Source organism: Dasypus novemcinctus, chromosome 6 (assembly GCF_030445035.2).
Source record: "Dasypus novemcinctus isolate mDasNov1 chromosome 6, mDasNov1.1.hap2, whole genome shotgun sequence".
NCBI lineage: Eukaryota > Metazoa > Chordata > Mammalia > Cingulata > Dasypodidae > Dasypus > Dasypus novemcinctus.
Window position 1 is genome coordinate 126,953,311 of NC_080678.1, and position 23,649 is coordinate 126,976,959.

At 38.6% G+C, this 23,649-nt stretch overlaps 1 protein-coding gene and 1 pseudogene across 7 annotated transcripts in view; one reads left to right on the forward strand and one right to left on the reverse strand.

Annotated features, from left to right (window-relative positions):
- NRG3 (neuregulin 3) overlaps nucleotides 1-23,649 on the forward strand; it is a 1,103,107-nt gene that overhangs the window by 884,296 nt on the left and 195,162 nt on the right. The window lies entirely within an intron of this gene.
- LOC139439196 (selenide, water dikinase 1 pseudogene) lies at nucleotides 22,548-23,469 on the reverse strand (annotated as a pseudogene).

The window sequence follows — 23,649 nt, forward strand, 5'->3', positions numbered from 1 at the left end:
ATTTTACCGATTACTCCTTCAAATATCGCTTCTCTGCCATTCTTTTTATTCATGCCTTTTAGAACTAATTTTTGATGCATGTTGGAGCCTTTTAATCTATTCTTCATCTCTCTTCCTTGTTATTTTAATTTTTAAAAAATCTTGGTCTCTGGGTTGCATTTTGGGTGAAATTTTAAATATTGTATTTCAATGTGCCAATTCTCTCTCATGCTATGACAAGTACTTTTTAAATTTTTATGAGGATTTTTTCAAACTTGTGACATTTAATAATTCTTTTTAAGATCTTCCTGTAAGATCAGAGCTTTCATGTCTGTTTTTGTTTTTATCTCTTGTTTTTTTGTTTTGCTCTTTACAATGGACAGGTTATTTTTACCTTTATCTCCTGAAATATTCTCTTGTAACTCTTTTTAAAAGATTGCCATTCCCTTTGGAGTCAATTCCTTTCAGTGTGCTGGGTGTGATATTTGTCAATTTAGCATTCCACTTCTTCATGAATTTTGGAGTTTGTATTTCTAGTTCATTTTTGTGTGGGAGATTGTTGTATTGTGTCTTTCCCTCTCAGTTTTTGCTTCCTTTCCCTGACTAGCATTTTCTGGTCCCTGGCCCATAAATAATGCTTACAGAAGTGATTGGCCATGCCTGTGCTGAAGGAGTGCTAGGGATTTTGTAGATCTGGTCACCTTGCTAAGAGGCATCTCAGCTCCGTGTGTGGTTTAGAGTCTCTATGGCCATTTCCTAGGCCAGTAGCTACCCTGGAATTAGAACTCCATGACCTGGTTCAAACACGGCCTCCCCAATCTTCTCTCCACTGAGGAGTTATAAGCATTAAGGCGCCTAAGGTCCCGGTACCCTCAGAATAAGAGAGGTCATATTGCATAATAATGACTGCATACCTCAGTCCAAAAACAAACAAACAAAAACCAGGCAAGGCTTCCTCTCCGTTGTGGGCACTGGACTGTGTTTTCATCAGCAGCTTCCTTCAAAGACCCGGTTAATGACTTTCTCTTTTGAGATCAAGAGGCTGTGGCAAAACTACCCCTGGAAGCTTCTTCCACAGGGAACCTCGCCTCTTTCACGCACGCCTCGTTGGCTTGAGGGTCTCAAGGGCAGGGCTAGCATGAAAGACACAGTAAAGGAGATCCCTCCCCCAGGGGAAGTAACTGCTATTTTACATTGTAATATGTGATAGACCATTTTTCATATACTTCTTTTTTTTACTTATAATAGCTTAACTTTCAACGACCACTTTCTGCCTTTGGTCCCCCAAACTGGCTATCTTATCCCTTTAGCCTGAATAACACTAGGATTTTACTCGGTGCATTTGTTTTCTCGCTCTTGAGTCTCGTCATCTCCCCTCCTCCTCCTCTCCCTGTGACTCATTTCTGTGTATTTGGAGGATAGGGAAGTGTCTCAAATAAAATCAATATGCCATCTTGCTCAGAATTGCATCTGTAATTTTTTTTTCTGGGAGGAAAAATCAAACTCTTTCCAGAAACACATGATTAAACCCTTTCTATCTCTACAAATCATCCCCTGCAATCAGTGCTAGTTTCAGAATATAGATCTAACATCCCCTCAGTCTGCTATGACAAGGAAACTCTATATTTTCAAGATTTCGGTATTAATTGATCAGGTCGAATTTCCATGTAACCAAATTCCTTGGCCTGAAACATTTTCTCCTCCATAAGTCTAAACTGGTACTTAATTCAGCTGCAGTGCAATTTTTGGTTTAAGAAAGCCACATCTGCTCCTGTGATTATTCTGCTTAGTCCCTCAAGATCAAGGCTGTTGTGACTCAATATGAAGTTTAATAAGCAGAAGAAGGACTCTTCATTGTAAACCCAGCAATTCTGCCATGCTCCCAAGTATTGGTTTGGGCTGCAGACCTGTCAGCTCTTGGACAGTGCAGGCTTAGGCTTTTAACTGGTGTGAAACGGTTCTTGGGTTTGGAAAAACACACAGCAGGGTATCAGGCTGTTTGTACCAGTATGGATTAGTGGGGCTTAGCAGATACAAACACCTCCCCATCAGCCCTGCCATCCCTGCGTAACTGCTTCCTCTGAAGCGTGTGCCCCACAGGCTGCATCGCAAGCCACACCCAAATGTATCCCTGTGGCTGGACAAAAGGAACTCACCTCTGCCGTTCTGCCCACCAAAGGCCCACGTTTCTCTAGGCAGACTGTGATATAGATCAGGAGTTCAGGGTCTTCTCTGTCACTGGCCCGGAGAAAAGGAACAAAGCTAAGGTGTGAAAACGCAGGAAGACAAATCTTCAGATCAAGAAAACTCTCTCTGAGTGAATCTTTTCAGGTGTAACTGGCTGCCCATTAATGAAGATGTTCAAACAAACATTGGCTAATTTAGTATCACTGAGGGTGAGATATTTTTGTATTTTTTCAGAATCCATTTATACATAAACTTTGTTTTTATTCTTTATGGTTTTTATTAGTTATTCATGTTTGCCTTTTCAGTCCCAGCTTTCTCAGTTCTTCCCCATGCTTAAAAGATATGCAAAGGTCTTCTTGATTGTAAAAGGCCCTTATTGCCTTCAATTCATTTTAATCAGAAGTGTTGCCTATCTCCTTCCCATTACGAAGAGATTTATGTTCAGTTGTGTCTATCCTTAAAGGCAGGAAAAATATTACTACTCCCTGAAAGCAGAACTCTGATCCCACAATTGTAATGAAACTTCTCATTTAAGACCTATTGCTTGGAAAATATATACTCATACAAATATATACACACATCCATACATGCACATACATAGATGCAAACATAAACATACCCATTTACATACATTCATATTCATACATTCATATACACACCCATATGCATATACATTCATATGCATGCATATTTACACACACCCATACATATGCATACATATACATGTATTCCTATATATACATGTATGCATACATACGCATACATACATGCATGCATAAATGTACACACGCATATATATACATACATATATACACATGCCCATACATATGCATACATATATGCACACATATATATACACATCCATACTTATCAAGGCATATAGCATATCCTCCCGAAAGGTCACTTTTACCAACAGTAAGATATTAGAAACATTGTTTTATTAAAACACAGATTTTAAAGTATACTGTGAAATCTCCATGAATTTAATATTGAAATAGGAGCCGCAGTCCCTCGGACCCCGGATTGCCAGCTCATACGAAGCTGGTCGGTCCCTGGAAAAGCAGTGGCCTCACCCCTTCTTGGGCGGGGACAAGGGGTCTGCAGTGAGGTCTGACCATGCTTGGTCTGTCTGGGCCCCGTGGACCCTTAAGCCAAGCAGAAGAAGGTTCCCTGCAGGTCAAAACCCCAGACCAATGAGAAATTGCTCGGCACCAGTCCGAATTTCTGGGAACAAATACAAAGGGCAAGAAGGAAAGAAAAAGCCCAGGTGAAAATTAGGGGTGGAGCAGAGACCCTCTATTGCAGGGACAGAAGAGGGAGCCCTAGAGCCATGAAGCTGGAAAAACGTTTCTGGCCAGGCTTCTTTCCCACCAGTACAGGGACTTTCTGCTGAAGGAGGAGGAAGTGGAGGGGACGCGGGAAGGTAAGGGAGGAAGGAGGGGAGGGGAGGAGAGGGAGAGAGATGGGGGAGGGGGAGAGAGAGAAGAAAGGGGAGGAGGGTAAACGGGCAGGGAAGGGGGGAAGAATAAATCAAGTTCCATGCAAAGCTGTATGAGTCATGAGGAAAAAGGAGCAAAAACAGAATGATGCAGACGACAAACTTATGCCAGAAAATGCCCCAAACAAATAAAAGTGATAGCCTGATATTATTACTTAGCTAAAATAAGTCAAGAAGCTATGAAAGAAAAAATGTATACTGGTATTAGAAAAATTCAGAAATCAGGTCATTAGGAAGGTAGATTCAAAAAATTAGAGAAGGAAACCAACCTGTTTACCTCTTGATTTTTACTCTACCTTTGACACCATTGAACTCTCTTCCCCTGCCCTCCAGGAGATGATTGTTTTCTTAATTCTCCTCACCCTGCTTCCACTTCTTGCTAAGCCTGCTCCTGGGTTCTTCTTCACCACTGCCACAGAAACGGGGCATTTCCTCCGGCTCGCTCTTCTTTCCACTCACCCTACTAATAGCTGAAATAAAATGAATGCTCCTGAATTCCAAACTCACCAGTCAAGTCTTTACTCCTTCCACTAATGATTATCCAGCAGCTTTCGAGTCTCATGGGGCCTCCCCAGTGGATCGTGTCCCAACTCACCGACTCTGCTTAAATCTGTGCTTCGGCCTGGACTCTGCTCGAGGTCTGCTTACTGCAACAGGTGCCCAGCCTGTTTGTGTTCTCGATACAGTTGAAGGAACCAGAAGTTTTAAACAACACAGGTCAGCAAAAATGACCATGCAATCTTACTGAAAGAATATGCCTTCATTAAAGCACTTCAAATGTCCCCTAGAATCATCACCTTCCCGCAGTGTGTTGTTTACTGCTCTTTCAAGTCTCTTTACCTGCATGGGGTGGTGTCTTCGAATGCCTGCTTGGAGAACAGGGAGCGTGTTCTCCTCTCTCTCGAGCAGGCTGGAAGCTGTCTCCCTTTGCCAGTGCTGCTAGGACACTCACCGCAGACTGGCTGGCTCAAACAACAGGCATGTGCTGTCTCACACTTTGTGAGGCTAGAAGTCCATATCAAGGCATCAGCAGGTCATCTTTACTTTAAGTCCAGTATTCTGGTGCCGGCTTGCCGGCAATCCTGGGTAACCTGGGGGTTGTAAATGCATCCCTGCCTCTGTCACATGGCATCTTGCAGTCTCTCTGACTTCCATTCCAGGCTCCATCATCTGTGTCTGTCCAGATTTCCTCTCCTTATAAGGTCTCCCTTATGATTTTTGGCTTAAATAAATGAGCAAGCCCCAGCTTGGTTTGTAAGCATCCCAATAATGAGCATCATTAATTCATTCCACAAACGTTGAACTCCATTGCGGGTAAGTCAATGTGCTTGATTTTGTGGGAATGAGATAGCGCATGTCACATGTTTAGGCCATTGCCAGGCATTTAGTAAGTGCTCAATTAATTTTAACACTTTTGCTCCTGCTGCTGAGAATAACGATGAAATGATGAAAGTGGCGTAAATCTTGCTAACAAAAAAGCTATTTTCTGTGCCTTGATACTTTGAAGTTGTGAGAGATAACAACCAGAGTACAAAGCACTAAGCACCATGTAGCAAGAGAAATCAATATATATATAAACATATATGTGTGTGTGTGTGTATGGAGATTAAAAGGCAAAAGGCCTGAAATGCCAGCAAAGGAGGGTTTTAAAAATGTGACTAGGAATCGTTTAGGATAAGAGTTTGCACTCGACTTCAGTGACCTTGAAGACAGAATCCTAGAGCCCCACTTTTTAGCCTTGATGCAGTGTGGGCAGCTGATATGAGAAAGTCAAGGGGCAGAGTTGTAGGAGATCAGTAGTTCCTGGGGTGTTGTGTGGTCAGATCTGACTAAAGGAACGTGCTGGGGAAGGTGGAAAGTGTAAAAGGCAATGGGGTCTTTATGAAAGAACGAAAGCAGGGCTATGAGAGAAAATGGGCCCTTGTTCAGAAGGAGATAAAACAAAGGCAACATAGATATTTCAGGAAACTAGGTTCTGGAATACAGGCATGTGCTGGATTGTTCCTGTTATGCAGAGGCTGATGTACTGTGCTAAAGATAGGTTGTTCTTCAAAGATGTGCCAACTGTCTGAACTTATATTTTTTAAACTAAAATGCTTTACGTGTTTCAGTCCAACTCCATGTTTAATTTCAGGAATTTGAAGAAATGTATCCAAATCCAAAGTGTTACAATCAGTATACACTGAAAATTGGAGTATGGGACTGAACCATGCAGAGAATGTATAGTTAATGAGGCACCTCCATCATTCTTTACACTGGCAAGGTAGTGTTAGAAAACTATCTTTGTTTTTCCTTCTGTCTTCAAAAAATAAAATGACACATTCCAGATGGGATGAGGGCTATTAGTGGATTGCTGAACCCTCCAGCAATGAATTGTAGCTGTCAAGCTGTGACATTAGAGAAGTGAGGGTTAATCATTTTGTCACTGGTATTCACAGGGTTCATAATTCTAGACTTTGTGCAAATGTAAAATTGTAGTCTTCACATGCCTTTTGCCAGGCTACTGAATAGCAGCAGAGAGTCAAATATGACAGGCAGATTGCCTGTTTACCTGGGGACAATAAGGTTTATCTTTTAAAATACTGTTTGAAGAATGCACAGAATTTGGGAGAAGAGGAATATGCTGCAGAATGGATCTGCTCACATGTTTGTCTTTTCTGTATAAAGTCTGTGTGATGCAGTGGTGAGTTCAGATTATCTGTTCCAATAGACACACTCAGTTTGACACTCAATGTGATTCTTCACTATCCCATGCTTCTTTTCTCTGGATCCCTTCAAATTACCAGTCTCTCATATATAAGCTACCCTAGTCAGTTTCATTTTAGGAATATGAGTAAACTTTTAACAAATATTGGGAAAATTCTACCTTTAGCTATAGAATTAATTTGCCATGAAAAGCGTGTTAAAAGTACTAATGATCTGGGTAAAGAATAAGCCTAATCCACCAGAGGTTACCTGTACTTAGTGTGACTTTTTAAAATCAAATGACTTCAGCCCTAATACCTTATTGTTATTGGGTATTGAAATAATATTCAATTATTTAAAGGGATTGGGAAAGAGGTAGAGATTTGAGATCACTCCAGATGGATGGGTAGACCATGATGTGTTCCACCAACGAGTGGCTCCTCGTTGCCTAATATCAGAGTGGCTCCTCGTAGCCTAATGTCAGAGGAACACATGCAACCACAAAAAATGGGTTTGGACTTAACCCTTACATGTCAACCCAGGGATGCTGCGCATGGTCTCACTGAAATGAACACAAGTGTGATTTTCAAGGAAAACCGGCTGTAAAGGACTAAAACTCAGCTATAGATTGCGGCAAGAGCTGAGGATCTCACTTATCTTTGTCAACTTGTGGCGTTACCTCAGAGACGCTGATTTCAAAGCATCCATCTTTCAGTCCTGAGTGTAGAAACCCAGGGTCATGGACAAGAGGATCATCTCTGAGGCCCTTTATGTTGGGACTGTGTCAAATCCTTACATCCATCCTTGAGATAACGCAGGTGCCTGTGTGACCATAGAGGAAAATGGATCAGAGGCCAGTCAACTCTTAAATAGAGAATTTGAGATTCAAAGAGAGCTTGTGAGGACCCCAAATCCTAGGCTACCCTGAAACCACCTATTGTTCTGTAATGACGCCTATGTTTGTTGACTGCAGATTGATCAATAGATTATGGTGTAGCATGCCTGAGGAATTATGAATGTAATATGTGTGTGCGGGGGCTGGTTTAGAAGTTTACTTTGGAAATGTATAGATAAAAACATTGTAAATGGGATGGAAATGTTTCTGTACTTATTTGGATGGGACTCTAAATGGCAGAATAGACCCAATTGCCCATTTGTCTCCTGATAAATCAGTGACGGCAGCCACAATAACTAAAATGTAGGCTTATTTTATCTTTGTTGAAAGATAACGCTTATTAGCAAAAATTAGTTCATACTATCATTTGTAAATCTTGGGAAATTTTCTATTTATAATATTTATCTCAAAGTTTTGATTTTTGTTCTTTGAAAATTTACAAGACTTCAGAATTTCTTTGATGTCATTTGAGGAAGACTGTAGATGAACAAGGGAGCGGTGATTGAATGACCTTTCAGGATTAGTATGGTGCTGAGAAAGAGTGTGGGCTTTATGTCAGCAACACCAACATTCAAACACAAATACTTATTAGTTGCATGACATTGGGCATGTCATTTAAAATGTCTACCTTTCAATTTCTTTAGCCATAAAATGGAAGCAATAATTCCTTCTAATAGAGTTGTGATGAAAATTCAAGGAAATAACAGGTGCAAAGATATTTAGCCAACTATTTTGAACATAGTGCACAAGACGTGCTAGCTACAGAATCATCACCATTATTACTTATATTTCACAATGGGGATTTCATCTGTACTCTCCACTATCAAGTTCTTTTCTTTTAAAGTAAGGCTTAAATGAGAAGACATGTGAAGCATTGTCATAACACAGATTCTTAATAAATGCAAATAACTCTTCTCAACCCTTTTTATCCAAACACCCTTTTGTTGCCCACCAACTGCCCTTGCCTGGGCTTATTAACAATGCAGACAGTCAAAACTAGCTCTCTTTTGCCAGAGCCCCAGGATTTCAACACATTCTTTTAGTTTTCTGGGAAGACACACATTATTAAAGTTCCCTTCCCTGACCAGACAAGTCACCAAAAGTGAGCACTTTTTAGGAGTGTATTTCACGTGATGAGCATTCAGAGCCACGATTAGATATCAATTGGCTTTCTGGTAAAGGAAGTGGTCCTGATTGCGGTTAGATGATTTCAAGTTTATTGCAGTCGATCCCTTCACTTCTCCTCCGCTTCTCTTAGAAATAATTATTTTGATCTATGTCAGTACCCTTCAAATTGTACTATGCACACAAATCCCCTGGGGATCATGTGAAAAAGCAGCTTTGGCTTTGGTATGTCAGAGGGCTCAGCACCTCGAGGGTCAGAGGACTTTGCATTTTTAAGGGCCCAGAGGATAGCCACCTTGCTGGACAAGAGTCTCAGCTCTGCTTCCTGTGGTGGCTGGTTCCCGAGACCACGCCCTAGTCGATCTCCTCTGAAGGGCAGCTCTGTCAGACATCCTTCAAGTCAGAGCCCCTCTCCCCTGTCAATGAACCTGACAGTAAAAACACTCACTGCTCCCCCAAAATGTCTTATATTCTACCTGTACAAATCTCTGATCCATCTTTTTTTTAAGTTTAATTTTTAATTTTATTATCTTTTTTTAAAGACATATAGATCACACAAAATGTTACATTAAAAAATATAAAAGGTTCCCACATACCCCACCCCCCACCCCCCATTCCTCCCAGTCAACAGCCTCTTTCATCAGTGTGGCACATTCATTGCATTTGGTGAATACATTTTGGAACACTGCTGTACCGCATAGATTATAGTTCACATTGTAGTTTACACTCTACCCCAATCCATTCAGTGGCTTATGGCTAGATATATAATGTCCTGCATCTGTCCCTGCAATATCATTCAGGACAAATCCAAGTCCCAAAAATGACCCCACATCACACCTCTTTTTCCCTCTCCCTGCCCTCAGCATCTCCCATGGCCACTGTCTCCACATTAATGATAGAATTTCTTCCATTGCTAGAGTCACAATAATTCCATAGAGGAATACCGGTAAGTGCACTCTACTCCATATTTTATTCCTCCATCCTGAGGACCCAGGGATGGCAATGTCCTCTCCACTTCTAAATCGAGAGGGGTCTTAGATCCCACATGGCTGAAGGATGGGATTCTCCTGCTTGCGGTTGTACACTCTCTCAGTTCCCTGGTGTGGTGGTTGACCATCCTCACCTCCCAGCTGACCTGGGTAATTCCGAAGAACCAGAGAGTAGGTGTTACAACTCTGCTGAAGCTCAGGGCCCAGCTGGCATATGGACAGTCCAGAGATTCAAGTCTCCTGGGCATATACCATCCCCAGTGCCAACCACAAATTCAGTAAAAGTGACAGAAGAGGCATGTGTAGAGAAGTCACATCTTAGTCCAACTCCATCACACTCAGGAACACAAATTCCAAAGTAAGGCCCATTGGCAAGGCACTTTATTTTCTTTCCAGGGTCCTTTTACCTTCTCAGCTTTCCAAACTCCTGTTCATCCTCCAAACTCAGATCACTTCTCTCCTTTCCTGTGAAGTTTTCCCTCGCTCAACCGCTTCCCAACATTGGCCCCTTCTTATCTTCATGATGCTCCCAGGGCACGTGACACATACATAACTTTAGCTGCTACCTTTTCTAGGGTAGATTTCCCCCCTCTTATGTATTCTTTCTGATAATTGAGTACCACAAGAGAATTTCAGCTTTAATTTCTGGCAATTGATACTGTTTTTCTACCTCCCCTCCCTGCTTCTCCTTCTCCTTCTCCCTCTCCTTCTTCTTCTTCTTCTTATTAGAGCTGCTGGTTTACAGAAATGTTATGCCTGATATTGTTTTTGGTTCATATTAGTTGCTCAAAAAATTGAGAAAGCTACAGGTTTATAGTAGTAGAACAAGGAGGAAGGGTTGCAATCTGAAGGACCAAGGTTTGAATTTTTCCCACATAAGTTAGGCAAGTAGCTTACCTTCTCTCGATCTCAGTTTCTTCACCTATAAAAATTAAAAGATTCACCTTGCTGTATAAGGATTAAATAAGGATTAAGTAATATAATATCTGCATTGTATTTAGCTCTGGTGGCTGAGGAAGCAGTCATAACTTAATATTATGGTTTATGTTTACTATTACTATTATTGGATTATTGTGATAATTACCCCAAATAAAATATATATGCAGCACTTAGCCTTCCATTTTAGAGTAAAGAAACTAAAGTTATATTTCTTTTATATAGCATCACAGTATGCATTTGTTATACAGTGTCTCAGATTTCCATAGAATAAGGGCTAAGTAAATAAGATGAAATATAAAAATACTTTTCACATATTATGCCCTTGAAAGATGCTTTTCAATTAAGTCATGAGAAAACCTACTTTGAGAACATTTCCAGAGTAGAGCAACTCCATCACCGAGAGTGTTGGTCATTTCCAAGGTCAACCATTTATCATAACACCTTGCAGTGAGGATACATACTTTAATTCAGTGTCTGGTGTCCATTTTCACTGCTACTATTATGGCAAGATCCCTCGATACATCTGGCCAAAAACTTGCCTGGGTTATTCCCTCCCTCATGGAATCTTACTCTTTGCAGCAGAGATAAATGGATTAAGAACATGAATTAAATGAAGCACATCAAGTGGAGAAGACAATCAGTTTCTATAGAGTTGCATTGATTGCAATTTGAATGCATGATGACTTTTTTCCCAGGAGTGTGAAAAAGTAATTGTTTATAATATACCCAGGAACTCTCTCAAGGAAACTAATTAATGGCATTATTATCTTAAGCACAGCAAAGATTATTGAAAAGTTTCCTGTTATCCAAAATACTTTAGAAAATAAATTATTATTACTTTGGGTACTATGCTTTAATGAACCTTCCATTGATTTCCTGAATGTTTACAGGGAGGTTTCAGGCTTTATTTTCAACAATTTACACAGCATATGGAGGAGAAGGTCCTTAGGTCCTGGGAAAAGTAAATGTAGTTTTCTGCAGTTGGATGTTGTGAAGCAAGAACCAAGAGCTTGAAATTAAGAAAAGAAATGCCAGTCTATTTTATTATCATTATTATTATTATTATTATTAAAAGGATAGAAAAGTCCTTCTTTGAGCTGAGTTTCCTCCACACCCCCCAAAACTCTAGGTTTTACTTACTTGTGGACAGATCCTCACTGGGGGAAAGATCAACATCACCAGTTGTGGACTTGGCAAATTCCCTTCACCTTTGAATCATACTTTTCTCATTGACAGATGAGAAATCCTAATTCCTGGCTTATTTCAGTATTGAGAAATCCAATCAAACCAGTGGCACTCACAAAAGCACTATTATACAGAGAACACGTTTATCTTTAGAGACTAGAGACATTTTTCTATTTTTAGATGTACATTGTAAAATGCACGTAGTAAAGTGCATAAAAACATATGTGTAGTTCTAATGAATAAGTATAAAGTACTCAGGTCAAGGACATTGACAACACCAAAAAGACCCTACACCACCACACCCAGTCACCCTGCCCCACTATGCCCCCTTCAGTCACTACAAAAGCTAACCACTAGAGTGAATTGTATATTTCCTTATTCTATCTATCTATCTATCTATCTATCTATCTATCTATCTATCTATCTATCTATCTATCTGTCTGTCTGTCTGTCTGTCTGTCTGTCTGTCTGTCTGTCTATCTATCCATCCATCCATCCATTCTAATCAGTTGTCTCTGGTTATACTACTTATGCATTCATAAACAATACAGTTAAATCTTTAGTTCTTTCTCTCTACCTCTACCTCTACCTCTACCTCTACCTCTACCTCTACCTCTACCTCTCTCTACCTCTAACTCTACCTCCTTCCTCCCTGTAACCCCTGTTTCTGCTACAAGTTTATATAAATGGACTCATAACCTACACATTCTTGTTTCTTTTACATATTAGGTTTTTAAAATATATATATTTTTAGAGATGTTGTGAGCTTAGAAAACAATCATACACCATGTGTGGAATTCCCATACAAAAGCCTCTCACCAACACATTTCATTGTTGTGGATCATTTGTTACAGATTATGAGATAATATCAGGTTATAACCACTAACTATGGTCTACAGCATATATTGGTATATTTTTTCCATAACTGTTATTTGCACACTACATCTCTGACATTGAAAGAAGAATATTTACAATGTTGCTGTTGACTCTAGACCATAGGTTACATTAATAATATTTTTACTTTGATTCTCCATGTTCTTACCACCTTGCGAAAATGAATGGACATTTGATCTAGTGCATAGAAGAATGTTCTTGTATTTGTACTATCAATGACAATTCTCATCCACATCTTGATTCACTGTTATTCAGTCCATAGATTATTCTTTAGCTTTCTTCAAATTGACATTTACATCCCTAGATTACCCTTTCCAGCCACAGTCCCATTTATAAACTAGCTGCTATTCATTATAATATTGTTACTATCAACTCTATCCATTTCCACAAATTTACCATCAAGTTAATTAAAGCTTCCACATACATTAAGTATCAGTACCCATTCTCAGTCCTTCTCTTATCTCCTAATAACCTATACTCTAGATTTTAACTCCATGCATTTACTCTTTGTAGTTCATATCAGTGAGACCATACAATATTTACCCTTTTGTGTCTGGCTAATTTCACTTTACATAATGTCTTCAAGTTTCATCTATGTTATCATATGTGTCCCAATTTCATTTCTTTACAGCAGCATAATAGTTTATTGTATGTATATACCATATTTTGTTTATCCATTCATCAGTTGAGGGGCACTTGGGTTGTTTCCATCTTTTGGAAATTGTGAATAACGTCACTATGAATATCAGTGTGCAACTGTATGTTCACGTCATAGATTTCACTTCTTCTGGATATATTCTAGTAGAGAAATTGCTGGATCGTGTAACAGTTCTATGTTTACTTCCTGAGGAACTGCAAAATGTCTTCCATAGAGGCTGGACCATTTTACATACCCACCAACAATGAAGCAGTGCTCCTACTTCTCCACATTCTCTCCAGCGATTATTCTTTTCTGTTTCTTTTTAAATAATGGCCATTCTATGAAGTGTGAGATGATTTCTCACTGTTTTGATTTGCATTTCCCTAATATTTGCTAGTGTTATTGGACATTTTACCATGTTTTAATTTTTTTGGGCCATTTGTATTTCCTCTTTGGGGAAGAGACTATTTAAGTCTTTCAATGATTTTTTAAAAATTGGATTGCTTGCTCTTTTATTGTTGAGTTGTATGAACTCTGTATATAGACTGAAAAACAAACCCTTATCAGATATGTGGTTTCCAAATATTTTCTCCCATTATGTGGGCAGCCTTTTCATCTTCTTGACAAAAGTCCTTTGAATCACAAAAGCATGTAAATTTGAGGAGGTCCCATTTATCCATGTTTTCTTTTGTTGCTCATGCTTCCATGTTGCTCAAATGTGGCCACTCTCTAAGCCAAACTCAGCATGTAAATGCATTACCTTCCCCCCAGTGTGGGACATGACTCCTGGAGATGAGCTTCCCTGGCACTGAGGGATTACTACCAAGCACCAGCTGATGATGTAACTAGAAAAAGACCTAACTCAGACCAGCGGAATATCTCAGCCTATGTGTAATATCAGGTGTTAAAAACTGCTTTTTGACCTCAAGTAAAAGGGGGAAATGGAAAGGACAAATGAGTTTATATGGCTATGAGTCTCCAAAAAATAGTCTGAAGGTCATTAGAGGGGTCACGCTTATGCACGCCTCAGCAGGGTCCCAGAGACAACCAAAGTAAATACAACCCCAGGTACTGGTTCTCCTGAGGGCTACAGAGACCCACAGATTCTATGGTCATGGCAGATAGCTCTGGAGTTCAGTGCCATGTCAAACTACTTTGGAGTTTGTGTTCTTGAGTGTGATGGAGTTGGACTCAGATGTGACCTTTCTACACATGCCTCTTCTGTTACTTTTACTGGACCTATGGTTGGTGCTGGGGTTGGTGTATACTCAGGAGACCTGAATCTCTGGACTGTCCATGGGACAGCCAGGCCCTGTGCCTCAGTAGACTTGTAACTCCTACCCTCTGGTTTATTGGACTTACCCCTGCCAGCTAATAGGGAGGTGAAGAAGGTCAACCACCACACTGGGGACCAAGATTGCCTACAACTGCAAGCAGGAGAATTGTATCCATCATCCTTGTAGAATCTAAACCCTGGCTTGATATAGAGGTGGAATGGACATAACCATCCCAGGGTCCACAGGATGGAATAATAGAGTATGGATTAGAATGCACTTACTGATATTCTATTATGAAACTATTGTGATTAGTAATGGAAGAAATTGTAGCACTGATGTGGAGAAAGTGGCCACGGTAGCTGCTGAGGGTAGGGAGTGGGAAGAAGAGATATGATGTGGGGACATTTTCAGGACTTGGAGTTGTCCTGGGTGGTACTACAGGGACAAATGCTGGACATTGTATGCCCTGCCATGGCCCACTGTGTGGATGAGGGAGAGTGTAAATTACAATGTAAACCATTATCCATGTGGTGCAGCAGTACTCCAAAATGTATTCACCAAATATAATGAATATACCACGATGATGAAAGAGATTGTTGATGAGGGAGTAGTGGGGTGAAGGGGGTGGGGGTATATCGGGACCTCATCTTTTTTTAATGTAACATTTAAAAAATAAAGAGAGAGAATAAAAAAGAATCCACCACCTAGCACCAGGTCTTGAAGATGTTTTCCTACATTTTCTTCTAGGATCTTCATGGTTCTAGCTTTTATATTTAGGTTTTTTATTCATTTTGAGTTAATTTTTGTATGAGGTGTGATTTAATTTTTGGATTTGGCTATCCAGTTGTCCCAGAACCATTTGTTGAATAGACTCTTCTGCCTCGGCTGGGTGGGTTTGACAGACTTGTCAAAAATCACTTGACCATATATATGAGGGTCTGTTTCTGAACCATCAGTTTGATTCCATTGGTCTATGTATCTATCTTAATGCCAGTACCATGCTATTTTTTTTTTTAACCACTGTAGCTAGGTAATGTAATTTAAAGTCTGAAAGTGAGAGTCCCCCCGCCTTGCTCTTCCTTTTTAAGATGTTTCTGGCTATTTGGGGCCTCTTATTCTTCCAAATAAATTTGATAATTGTATTTTACATTTGTTTAAAAACTGCTAGTGGAATTTTTAGTGAGATTGCATTCAATCTGTATATCAGATTGGGTAGAATTGACATCTTAACGATATTTCATCTTCCAATCCATGAGCACAGAATGTACTTATATTTACTTAGGTCTTTTTAAATTTCTTTTAGCAATGCATTGTAATTTTCTGAATACAAGTGCTTTAAATCCTTGGTTAAGCATATTTCTAAATATTTGATTCTTTTAGTTGCTATTGTAAATGTACTTTTTCCCATAACTTCCTCTTCAGAATGTGTGTTACTTATATATAGCAACACTACTGATTTTTGCATATTAATCTTGTATCCTGCCATCTGCTGAAATTGTTTATTAGCTCTAGCTGCTTTGTTGAAGTTTTTTGGGATGTTGTGAGTATAGGATCGTATCATCTGTGAATAGTGAAAGTTTTACTTCTTCCTTTCTGATTTGGATGCCTTTTATTCTTTTTCTTGCCTGACTGGTCCAGCTAGAACATTTAGTAGCATAATGAACAACAGCAGTGACAGTGGGCACCCTTGTCTTGTTTCTGATGTCAACAGGAAAGCTTTCAGTCTTTCAACATTTGAGTATACTGTTAGCTGTGGGTTTTTTATATTTGAACTTTATCAAGTTAAGAAAGTTTCCTACAATTCCTATTTTTGCAGTATATGTTGATTGATTTTCTTTTGTTGAACCACCCTTACATGCCTGGTATAAAACTCACTTAATCATGATGAACCCACATACTTCTTTTAATGTCTTGTTAGAATTTGATTAGCTAGTATTTTGGTGTGGATCGTTGCATCCATATTCATAGGGGAATGGGTCTATAATTTTCTTTTTTCATATGTTTATCTGGCTTTGGTATTAGGGTGGTATTGAGTTTATAGAATCAAACTGGTAGCATTCCTTCTTGTTCAAAATTTTTGAGGAGTTTGAGTGAGATTGGTATTATGTCTTCTTTGAATGCCTGGTAAAACTCACCTGTAAAACCATCTGCTCCTGGGCTTTTCATTTTGGGAATTTGTTTGATGACTGTTTCAATCTCAATATAGTGATTGATTTGTTGAGGTTTTTTACTTCTGCTAGAGTTAGTGTTGTTTGTACATTCCTAGGAATTTTTCCATTTCATCTACATTGTGTACTTTGTTGATGTACAGTTGTTTATATTGATTATAATATCCTTCTATGATGTCTTTTATTTCTGTGGGATCAGTAGTAGTGTCCCCATTTTCATTTTTTATTTTATTTATTTGTGTATTTCTTTTTTTCTTTGTCAATTTAGCTTAGGGTTTGTCAATTTTGTTAATCTTCTCAAAGAACTAACTTTTGTTTTTGTTAATTCTCTTTTGTTGTTGCTGTTGTTGTTCTCAATTTCATGTATGTCTGCTCTGATCTTTGTTATTTTGTTCCATTTACTTGGTTTGGGAATATTTTCATGTTCTTTTTCTAGTTCCTCCAGGTGTACCATTAGATCTTCAATTTTAGTTATTTCTTCTTTTTTAGTGTATGAACTGAGGTCTATACATTTCCCTCTCAGCACTGCTTTTTCAGTGCCCATAGGTTTGATTTGTTTTGTCCTCATTTTCATTCATCTCAAGATATTTACCCAATTCTCTTCATTTTCTTCTTTGACCCAGTGATTATTTGAGTGTATTGCTTAATCTCCATGTATTTGTGAATTTTCATTTTTTCCACCTATTGTTGATATCCAACTTTATTTCACTGTGATCAGAGAAATTTCTTTGTAGAATTTCAATCCTGTTGAATTTATTGAGAGCTACTTTTTGACCCAACATATGGTCTATCCTGGAGAAAGTTTCCTGAACACTTGAGAGGAATGTATATCCTATCGTTTTGGGGAGCAATGTTCTGTATATGTTTATTAGGTATAGTCCATTTATTGTATTATTCCAGTTCTGTGCTTCTTTATTGATCCTCTGCCCAAATGTTCTATCCCATGCTGAGAGTGGTGTATTGAAGTCTCCAACTATTGGGGTAGAGATATCTATTTCTCACTTTAGTTTTCCAGAGCTTGCCTTGTGTAATTTGGGTTTTCCTGGTTAGGTTTATATACATTTGTGATTGTTATTTCTTCCTGATGTATCATTCCTTTTATTAATATGTAATGTCCTTCCTTGTGTTTAATATCGGTTTTGTTTTTAAAGTCTATTTCTTCTGATATAAGCATAAATTCCAGCTTTTGTTGTTGTTGTTATTGCATGCGTGCAATACCTTTTTCCAACCTTTCACTTTCAATCTATTGGTATCAATGAGTCTAGGGTGAGTCTCTTGTTGTCAGTATATAGATGGCTCATATTTTCTTATCCATTCCACCAGACTGTGACTTTTGATTGGGGAATTTATTACATTAACATTCAATGTTACTACTGTAAAGGCAGGTCTTACTTTACCCATTTTAACCTTTTGCTTCTACCTGTCATATTTTATTTTCAACACCCTTTTTAATACTTTTTGCTTCTTTTACTGATATAATCTTCATTTCTAGACTCTCTTCCAAAACCCTCTTTTCTGTGTTTCCTTTTCAGGATGTAGCACTCCCTTTCAAATTTCCTGCAGAGATGGTCTCTTGGTTACAAACTCTCTCAGTTTCTGTTTTTTCTGTGAATATTCTAACCACACCCTCATTTTTGAAAGACAGTCAATTTTTCCAGATATGTTTCTGCCTGGCAGTTTTTCTCTTGCAGTATCTTATGTGTATCATACAGCTGCCTTCTTGCCTCCATAGTTTATGATAAATCAACACTTAATTTTATTGGACATCCCTTTTATGTGATGCATCAATTCTCTTGCTACTCTCAGAATTTTCTTTGTCTTTGGCATTTGACATTCTGATTAGTTTGTGTCTTGGGGTAGGTCTATTTAGATTTATTCAGATGGAAGTATATTTTTGCTTCTTGAATATGGATATCTATGTTCTTCAATAGTTTGGGGAACTTTTCAATCATTATTTTTTCAAATATTCCTTCTGCCCCTTTCCCTTCTCTTCTCCTTTTAGGAAACGCATGACATATATGTATGCAAGTTTCTTGCCATCATTTAGTTCCCTGAGACCCTGATAATATTTTTCTCCATACTTTTCTACATCTCTTCTTTTGAATGTTCACTCTTGGAGGCCATGTCTTCAAGCTTTCTAATCCTTTCTTCTTCCTCCTCAAATCTGCTTTTATGCATCTCCAGTGTATTTTTTTTCCTGTATATTTTTAAAATTTAAGTATAGCATTCATACATAAACATATATAAACAATACATGTACAGCAATAGTTATGAACTTACAAAACAAACATACAAGACTGTCCTACCTCACCCAACCACTAATACCTTGCATTGATGTTAAATATTTTTAACAAATGTTTAAAGAGCATTGTGAAAATATTATTACTAAACAAAGTCTTTTCCCTCAACCCACCCTATTATTATTATCTTTATATCATTTATATATGAAAATATGTAAACAATAAGTGTATAGTAAAAGTTGTGAACTTACAAAGCAAGCATGAATAACATGATATAGGGGTCCCATACATCAACCCTCCACCAATATCTTGCATTGTTGTGAGACTTTTCTTACAAATTATGAAAGAATATTGTCAAAATCTTACTACTAATTATAGTCTTTTCATACATTTGGTGTATTTTCCCCCTAAATTTCCCCCTAATATTATTATTTAAAAAATATTTTTATGACAGGCATTGTAAACTTAAAAAACAATCATGCATATGTGCAGAATTCCAAACAACACCCCTATATCAGCACACCACACTGTGGTGGAACATTGGTTACAGAAAAGATAATATCATCTGATTGTTACCAAGTTCATAGTGTACATTTGGCACACATTTTCCATACTGCCCCATATCAACAGAGTATATCTTTGGCATAGATGCAAGAATGTTATATTATTACTGTACATCTCTCCAGTTATATTTTCCCCATGCTTCTCCATGATCCCACCACCCTACAATAATGATGTACATTTGCTCTAGTTCAAAAAGAACACTCTTGCATATGTACCATCAATCACAATTCTCACCCACCTCTTGTTTTATTGTGCTAGTATTCTGTCAATTGGCATTTAAACACCTAGTCTACCATTTTCAGCCACATATCCATTTATAAACTCGCTGTTACTCACTATGTGATACCATCCACTTTATACATTTCCACACTTTTACAGTAAAGCTAATTAAAACTTCTACATACATTAAACATCAGTAGTCCATTTCAGTCCTCCTTTTATCACCTTTAAAAATCCACCACCTACCAACACATCTTGAAGATATTTTCTTACAATTTCTTTTAGAATCTTTATGGTTCTTGCTTTTATTTTTAGTTTTTTTTTAATCCATTTTGAGTTAATTTTTGGATAAGGTGTGAAAAATGGTCCTTTTTCCTTCTTTTGGGATATCCAGTTCTTTCAATACCATTTGTTGAATGAACTGTTTTGCCTGAGCTGTGTGGGTTTGGCTGGCTAATCAAAAATCACTTGATCATACATGTGAAGGTTTATTTCTGAAACATCAGTTTGGTTCTATTGATCTATGTGTCTGTCTTTATGCCAGTGCCATGCTGTTTTCACCACTGTAGCTGGGTAATATGATTTAAAGTCTGGAGATGAGCATTCTCTTTTCCTTTTAAGATATTTCTGGCTATTCAGGATGACTTACCCTTCCAAATAAATTTGATAATAGTGTTTTCAATTTAAAACATGCTGGGGAAATTTTTATTGGGATTACATTGAATTTGTTTATCAATTTGAGTAGAATTTACATCTTAATGATACTGAGTCTTCCAATCTGTGAGAATGGAATGCTCTTCCAGTTATTTAGGCCTTCTTTGATTTCTTTTAATATTGAGTTGCAGTTGTCTGAATACAAGTGCTTTACATCATTGGTTAAGTTTATTCCTGACTGAGTTTTATCAGTCATATTTTATTTTTACCACTCTTTTGACACTTGGTTACTTTACTTGATATAATCTTCATTTCTAGACTCTCTCCCAGGCCTCTCTCTCCTGTCTTTTCTTTTCAGTCTCTAGCACACACTTCAGCTTTTCCTGAAAATCTGGTCTCTTGGTTAGAAATTTTCCCGGTTTCTGTTTATCTGTGAATATTCTAAACTTGCCCTCATTTCTGAAGGACAATCTTGGTGGATATAAGATTCTAGACTATAAGTTTTTCTCTTGTAATATCTTAAATATATCAGACCACTGTCTTCTTGCCTCCATGGATTCTGGTGAGAAATCAGCACTAATCTTATGGATATCCCTTATATGTTATTCATTGCATTTCTCTTGCTGTTCTCAGAATTCGCTGTTCATCTTTGGCCTTTGACATTCTGATTATTATGTGTCTTGGAGTTGGTCTATTTGGATTTTTTCAGATGGGAGTACGTTGTACTTCTTAGATATGGATATCCATGTCCATCAATAGGGTTGGGAAATTTTTCTACCATTATTTCTTCAAATACTTCTTCTGCCCCTCTTCTCTTCTCTTCTTCTTCTGGGACACCCTTGACATGTGTATTTGCACATTTTTTGCTGTCTTTAAGTTCCCTGAGACCTTGTTCAATTTTTTCCATTCTTTTCTTCATCTGTTCTTTTGAAAGTTCACTTTTAGAGACCATTTCTTCAAGCTCTCCAATCCTTTCTTTTGCCTCCATAAATCTGCTATTATATGATTCTAATGTTTTTTGTTTTTTGTTTTTGATCTTACTCAGAGGTTTCCAACACATTTTATTTTGCTGACCACTGGTTTGTAGCTTTTGAGGACTGACATCTGCATAACCTCCTATAAAATGTCCCATCAGTTTCAGTTCTGGGGCAGCCCCCACACCACACACCAGGCATATGGCTTATCTCCAGCAACCCTGTGAAGGCCGCCCATTCATGCTGGGAGGAGGCCGGGCTCCCAGGCATTGCACCTTCCCCACCGTGGCTTCCTCTGGCAAGAAGCTGATTGTTCACGTGGCTTGGGTGCCTGCAAGCAGGAAGCATTCAGAAAATTGTGGAGCCATGGCACTTCTTCCTCAGCAGACAGACCCTGAAGATCCAGTGCAATTGTGCTTGGTAGTGGGAACCCCTCCCTGTCACGTAGGCCAAAATAGAAGGAAGCCTCTTTTAAGTAACACAGATAAACACCTTTTTATATCACCTATTTGTTCTAGAACTACAACATTTAATAAAAAAAAAAAATAGATCCCATAAAAGACTTACAAGCTTTATAAAACTAAAATCTAATTTCCCCCCAATAAATCATACTTTGGGCAAAACCCTCCCAATGTTTCTAAAATAATACTAAGCGGGCCATCTGATTATACAAGATCAATAAAAAAAATTAAATATTTATTTGAATAACAAGTTTTGAGTTCAAGGTGCAAAGTTGGCAAGGTAGATTTTAACACAGACCACAAAAAGCATGCATGGAAAGTATTGGCACAAAAGACAAAATAATGCTAAGAATTAGGCTAAACAGCTGCTGATTTTAAGAAAATAAAAGGCCTGAAATCACTATACAAAATATAAGATGTATTAGATGCTACCATCCACATAGTCTTTATTACTGTTATATTTAAAAATTATTTGTGTAGTTAATTATATGTTGAATTGTAAATGAGTATTATACACAAACCCCCTTCTGAAAGGGCAATTCCTTGTTGCACTATAGGACATCTAATTACATTGCAAAAAGTATCCTTTTCTTCGCTATAAGTAAGGAAAACAGTTATCAATATTACTGCAAATATCTGGAAGGCTACAAAAAAATTAAAAGAAAAAAAATTTCTTTTTTTTTGTCTTCAAAGTGCTTTCCATGCAGTTGAGCACGTGCCTCGTTAAACTGAATGCATTAGCGGGCTGTGCCCTGGTTGGGAGATGCTCCTGATGGGGTGAGACTAGACGCTGTCACTGGCTGGCTTGTCTTCCCAGGTTAACATTCAGGACAGCCAAAAACAGACCAGCCTTCTAACAATAAAGGTAGCACCTTTAAAAGAACTTGTTGGCAAAAGGTAAGTGTCTAAAGATTCAAAATGGATCAACAGTATTGGATAACAATGTAAGTCTCAACTCAGAAGCTGCCTTAAGATTAGGTGCCTCTTTGGATCCGAGGCATGTCTATGATCCTGGCTGTGCGGTTGCCCTTCTTTACAATCCCAATAATTCATGCTTGGTGGCCTTCCCTGTACTTGGGGACTTGATCTCTGCACAGAACCAAGCTGCTTGCTCCTGTGGTAAGCAGATCAGAAGACCTCCTGAGGTCTCCAGGCATGTCCCATGCATGAGGCTGAAAATGTTCCTGCAGGCCTTGCTCACACCTGCCATCTTCACCAGCATGGGGAGGTTGTAGATGACGAAGGACACCTCGTTCCTCTGCTGCTTGGCCAGGTTCTGTGTGTGACCCAGGATCCCGAAGCCTGTGATGTTGGTGGCCACGTGGGCACTGAACGTGTGGATGAACCTAGCAGCTGTTCTGTTGAGCCTCACCATATTCATAATTGCTTCTTGGTATGCCAACTCAACATCTTCTTGGGTGACCACTAGTTTAATTTTATTCCACTTCTCAGGAATGTCCAGCCACTGGTGCACAGCCACAGCCACCTTCATTCCCAGCGGTTTGGTCAGTACAAGCACTTCTCCCAGCACCATGTTATCTGGCATGATGAACTCGTCGGGCTGGCAGACAGTCGTGGTGGCTCCCCCCAAGACTATCCAGGGGTTCAGCACCGTCTGCCCACCTGTTAAAAAACTGACATCCCTGCTTCCTCTGTTGCATCTTTAAAACCCTATATAATTAGGGGCATCACTTTATCCCTTTCCTGTCATTCATCTTATTGCTGATTCCCAGGAGCATCAGCATGTTGTTGTGTTCCATGACACCCATCATGAAGCGGTTGCTGAAGATGTTGGCACATGCTATACTGCCCATCGATGGTGGGGTAAATGTAATCCATGGTCTGCATTAAGGAGAGGCCACCATGCCTCAGCGGGATGACACAGGTATCCCCAATGTTTTTGTAATTTCATTTATTGTGACTTTTATTCCCATAATATCTTCTATTTTCTATGTATGCTTTCAAATTCTTCTTTGTCCTCATCCAATGTCTTCTTAATATCCTTAATCTCTTTGGCAATCTCATTGAATTTATTAAGGAGATTTGTTTGAATATCCATGATTAGATGCCTCAACT